Genomic DNA, 5,356 nt, shown 5'->3' on the forward strand with positions numbered 1-5,356 from the left:
GCACCACAGGCCTGGCCTTACCACCAAAGGGTATTTTCTCCCAGTGGGAATGCTCTCTGAACCATGTATCTGACGTGTCCTTCTGGCTTTACAAGCAGCCAGCTGCTGTGAGGGGAACACAGCCACACGAGCTCCCATCTTGGGGTTTATAAACAGCAAAACAGACAATGGAGACAAAAAAAATTTAAAAAAAAAAATTAGAAATAAACAAACTGGCTGCTTTTGATTAGGAGCAGCCCTTCAGTCTGCACCGAAAGCACTCGTGTTTGCTTAACAGTACAAATAATTAATCATGTGAGAGTGGATTCCTGGACTGGGATAAGATGGCTGGACCTTTTTACTTGCTCCCACAGGTCCATTTCTGGTGGGTTCCACCAGCACCCTGCTGGTGTTCTGCGGGGGGTGAAGCCTGCAGAAAATGTGCAGGGATTGGTGAAATGGTTCCTTTGCCATCAGGCAGTTCTGGATCAGGCCCCTGCTGTCTCCAGTCAGTGGGAGGTTACTCCCTTTCGTGCCTGGGTGCTGCTAAAATAAGATTATGGGATAATCAGAATGCCTTGGAGGAATGACTGGTGTGATGTGTGATTAAGAAGTGCCTGTGCTGTGGGTGCTCAGGTGAGGGGGTAGCTGTGGACAGCTCTCACTGCTCTCAGACCCTGCCAGAAGGGAGGGACTGTGCTGTTTAAGTGAGGCAGAGTGTGAGGCACAAGATACAAATCCAGACTGTTCAGGTTGTTTCTCTTTTCCTTTCCCCTGCAGAGATCCTTGCCCTGGTGCTGCTGCCGTGCTGGTGTGGAAGAGCAATTCCACTGGTGCCAAAGGATCTCCACTGACATAAATCTGCTGCAAGCAGGGGCTCCACACTGGACATTTTACCAGGGTGAGCATGTGGACTTCTCTCAAGCAGACAAGCCTCAAGAGGCTGCTTTTCTTTGTCCTTGCTCTTAATTTTTCTTTAATTTGCCCATTATCCAACTGTAAAAGTCAGAATTCTATCTCATAATGTCTTCCATAAACGCAAATGGAGGTAGGCATTAAAATAAGCCACAGTTAAGCATTTTAGAGAGACTTTTCCACTTGCCACTGACAATCCCTTCCAAATTGGCAATAATATTTGGATTTTGCTATCCATAGGCAGGCAGCTTTGCTGGTATCTATTGTGATTGATAATGGTAATTTTATTAATTATTTTCACAGCATTTTGAAGTGTTGCTGACTTTATGCAGAAGAAGTGAGCTCCTCCCCAGAGGAACTTTGCAGCAGAGGTATGTCTGATAAAGAATATTGAATTAGACTGAGATGTGAGTCCATAAGCTCAAGCTTCCTGTTCTGCTTTCATACAACTTTCAGAAACTCCCACAATGACCAATAATAATGATTACCTAATTAACTGCAAGGCACAGTTGCAATTTTCATCCAAGATCATAAAAACCCCTCGGAAGGTGGATTTTGCAGACGTCGAGCTGCAGCAGGGGGACGAGCAGCTTGATTTCTGCCAGACAATGTGGAAACTGCAAAGGGAATCACAGGGCAGTGTGTGGCAAACAGGGGTTGAATTCATGCTGTTTGCAGCACTGTCCAGGGCCTCATTTTTGTGGGTGCTTCAGTTCACCCAGTGGCCAGACATCCTTCCCACAGTGTGCCTTTTGTCTGCCTTGCTTTTTCTCTGTGACCCAGAGCCCTGGGTCGTGTCTTTCAGGCATATCTTTGAGACAGGTACTGCCAGAAACTTAGACCTGGCTGCAGGGGCTGCCTTTTTTTTTTTTTTTTCTTTTTTTTTTCTGCTGAGCAAGAGGGTTGTGCTCTCAGCAGCCTCACAGGATAACCTTACACCCAAAAATCTGCAAGATCAGAAAGGTTCCGAGCGTGATGTGCAGTCGATGGCAAATGCACAGCTCACACACACAATCATTCATGCAGCCAAAGTGTAGATTATCTCAAAACATGCATTTAGGAGGAAGCATTTACTGCTGGCCCCCTTCTAGACTGTTCTGTTTGTTTTTAAAAAGAAACGTACAGGAGCAGCTTCTCTAATAATCAAATGTATTTACTGCAGGTTTTCCCTCCCTCTCGCCGTTCCTGGCAGGAGGAACTGGAGAGCTGTGGTCAGTGGCACTGCTGAAGGACGTGTGGGCTGACACACAGTAAGTCTGCTACAGCAAATATTGCAGGATTTCCACCACAGGGCAAAGCAAATCACATATTTGTCAGTGGTGCTGCAGGTCAAGCACAAAGTTCTGCCAGGTTCCCCAGTCTGAGCAGGAACAGAAATCCAGGCAGCAAAGGGATGCAGCAAAGGGGACTGACTGACTGACTGACTTAGCTGCCTGCCCAGTTTAATTTTGTTACCTACTTATGTCTGTTTTTCTGTACTTCCTGGGTTGCCTTTGCATTCAGGTCCTATCAGGTTGGCTCTTTCCCAAATGCATTACACTCACATAAAAAATAAAAGCATTTTGCAGTGCTAGAGCTGCTCGTTCCCTGGAAGGTCCTAGAACGTCGTGAGTAAAAGCCAGAGACTCTCCAGGAGACATTAGGAAAGCCATTTGTCTCTAAAATAATCTGGGGCAAGAAAGCAGTAAATATAATCAGACTCATCTACAAGAGCAAGAGTTTGAGAATACTCTGGGGAAATAAGAGAGGTTGGGGCTCTGCTCAGTGAGACATGAGTGACCAACTAAAAACATCCTGTAAATGTGTGTGTCTGGCAACAACAGGGTAAGAAAAAGGCAAATATTTCTAGACTGGCTTTATCAGGTAGAATTCCTTGGGTCATCCATGGAGCAGAGTGGAATTAAATAACATGTACATGCAACCCAGCACTTCCTCTTGCAAGGAAGCAGCCCCTTCTAGAGGGGCTATGCAAATGCTTCCCATTTCCTGGAGAGCCTTAATGTGGGAGCTTTCTTAGGCTGTGTTTGTAGCACCTGTTGGAGCCTGTATGTGTGAGATGTAAAAAGTTTTTAATGTGCAGCAAACCCAGAAATGCTCCCCCCATGTGTGCCTGAGATACTGTGATTAAAAATGCTCCCACAGAGAGAAAAATAAAAACAACAGTCCAGGAACTCCCTGATCAAAGATATTTATGTCCTGAGTTGTAAAACTAGCCAAGCTCCTCAAAGAAACAGCAGTAACAGAATTTAGCTGCTGGAACCCAAAGACGCATTGTTCTGATTTAATAATTAATGTGGAGTTAATTGAGGCTTTTACTGAAGTGAAACAGGATAAAAGAACCCCGGCAGTGTGGACACCAGGATTCTTTGAGAGCAGGTTCATTCTGCTCCCCTGTGACCCCTCCTCACTCCCACTGCCCCCTTCCCTTTCCCTTCCCCCAAAAATGGGTGTGGGGTGTGATGCTTCTGCTGTTCTGTTCCCAAAACAAGGGGGCTGGGAAGACAATCATGGAACCATCTGGGGATGGGGAATAGGGCAGCCATGAGAGAACCAAGTGTGTGGAGTGGAGCTTTCCTCCTTCCCTCTTCTGGGCTATTATTTGATGAGGATTTTCCAGGAGCTTTCCTCCTTCCCTCTCCCGGGCTATTATTTGACGGGGATTTTCCATATGTGCTCGGAGTTGGGAATTCCTGAGCCGTGCAGCAGTGGCACAGGATGCCTTCAAAGGGCAGCAAAGCAGGGAGAGACACGGGGAGAAGCTGGCTCTGTGTTATCTTCTGGAAAGTAAATAATGGCACGGGTTTACGGCTTACAATTTAGTGCTTTAGAAATTGAGTCACCCAGAACAAAATGGCTTTTAACCCCTTGGAGTATGGGCATCGAGAATAAACACCACCCAGGTTTGGGGGGGAAAATGGCCAGGTTTTGGTGTCAGGGTTGTTGGTTACTAGAGAATGGAATGATCAGAGAACCCTTCAGATTTAGGGCATGGCTGCTGGTCTTTGGAGCCTCTGGGAGAACGGCTGGTGTGCCCTTCATCAATCCCTTCTGTTATTGGTACCAGTTTGGGTGAGGAGAGGGGAAGCAGGGACTTCTGGGCACTGCTTCCCAGCACTGCTGGGACTCGGTGCTGAACTGGAGTTTTACCCAATTAACCCTCATGCACACACAGAATCAAACTTATACACGAACACTGAAGGAGTTTTACTTCCTTCCTCGTCCCCAGCCTTGTTATTCAAGTGGTTTATTAGGGAGGTCCCACGGTGGTGGCCAAAATTACTCCAGCAATGGTGACCCAGAGTTCGGTTCTCCTTCACTTCCCATTTTCAGTTGCCACTTTCTGGCTTTCCCAACTGGAGTCTCTGTGATTTACATCCCTTGGCTCTTCCAGTCACCACTCACCCTCTCCTCTATCATATTGCAAAGAAAGGAGTGAGTGCCTTATCCATGCCATGACATTCCAGACAAAGCCTTGTAGCTGGAAGCGGGATTATATTGGAAATAAAGTGGGAGAACCTTTGCCCATTTTCCCGTTCAGCACCTGCCTCTGAGGTGGAACTTTTTATTTAGGTTTTCCCTCTATTATTTTAGGTTCACTGAACACAGGGAGTGAAAACTCCTGCTTGGAGCACAAGGAAACAAAGCAAAGCTCCTCTGCATTGCTGATGTTCCATGGGATCACAGCAGAAGTGAGGTATGCAGCACTCCTTTCTCACTTGGGAATCTTTGAAAATGGAATGCTGGAACGCTGGGCCTTTTCCTCTCCAAATGAGTGGGGTGACATAAAAGATTGCTAAGCTTGCAGAAAGTGCTTTTTCACCACCTCTAAACCCTGAAAACCACCCAGGGCGTCATCCCCAGTGTCTGTGCTGTCCTTGGAACACCTGCCTCCAGACCTCCCTTGAGTTTCCATGCTGGAGACAGTTACAGCCCCCCTAAACCCTGACAAACTCACCCCTCTTTCTGAATATATAGTTGAGAAAATGAAGTGTATCACAAAGCAAGCACCGTGTACACATCCAGGAATCTACTGCACTCCCACCTTCTGCTCCACAGGGATTGGAAGGAGTCAGGGGGTGCTGCCAGGGATGGAGTTTGCATAGGGCAGCACGGTGGTAAACTGCTCCTGCTCTCACTGTGGGTGCTGCTTTGGGATCTGGCAGCATCCAGGGCACACACATCCTGACTATGGAATGGGGACTCTGGATAAAGCCACACAGCCAGTTAATGTACCATCTAAAAACTACTTCTGTACCCTGAAGAGATTAGTGTCTGTCATTTGGGCTTTTACTTTAGAGCCTAATAGCTGGAGATTTAATCCCCTATTCAGAGAAGTAATTATTGCTCATATAAATAGGTCTGTTGGAGTCAGTGAGCTGAGCTCCCCGAGGGGAGGGACAGTCACTTTTACCAATCCAAGTCTCCACAGTGCTGGGCAGTGAGGGTAGTACTTAGTGCATAA

The 5,356-nt window shown here is 46.8% G+C and overlaps 1 long non-coding RNA gene across 1 annotated transcript; it reads left to right on the forward strand.

Moving 5' to 3' along the window:
- The first annotated feature begins 768 nt into the window (after nucleotides 1-768).
- LOC116797332 lies at nucleotides 769-2,146 on the forward strand. The gene is made up of 3 exons (XR_004360619.1): nucleotides 769-880; nucleotides 1,198-1,265; nucleotides 2,057-2,146. It is a non-coding gene; the product is annotated as an uncharacterized LOC116797332 (long non-coding RNA).
- Nucleotides 2,147-5,356: the final 3,210 nt, after the last annotated feature.

The sequence above is a fragment of the Chiroxiphia lanceolata genome, chromosome 22 (assembly GCF_009829145.1).
Source record: "Chiroxiphia lanceolata isolate bChiLan1 chromosome 22, bChiLan1.pri, whole genome shotgun sequence".
Lineage (NCBI taxonomy): Eukaryota > Metazoa > Chordata > Aves > Passeriformes > Pipridae > Chiroxiphia > Chiroxiphia lanceolata.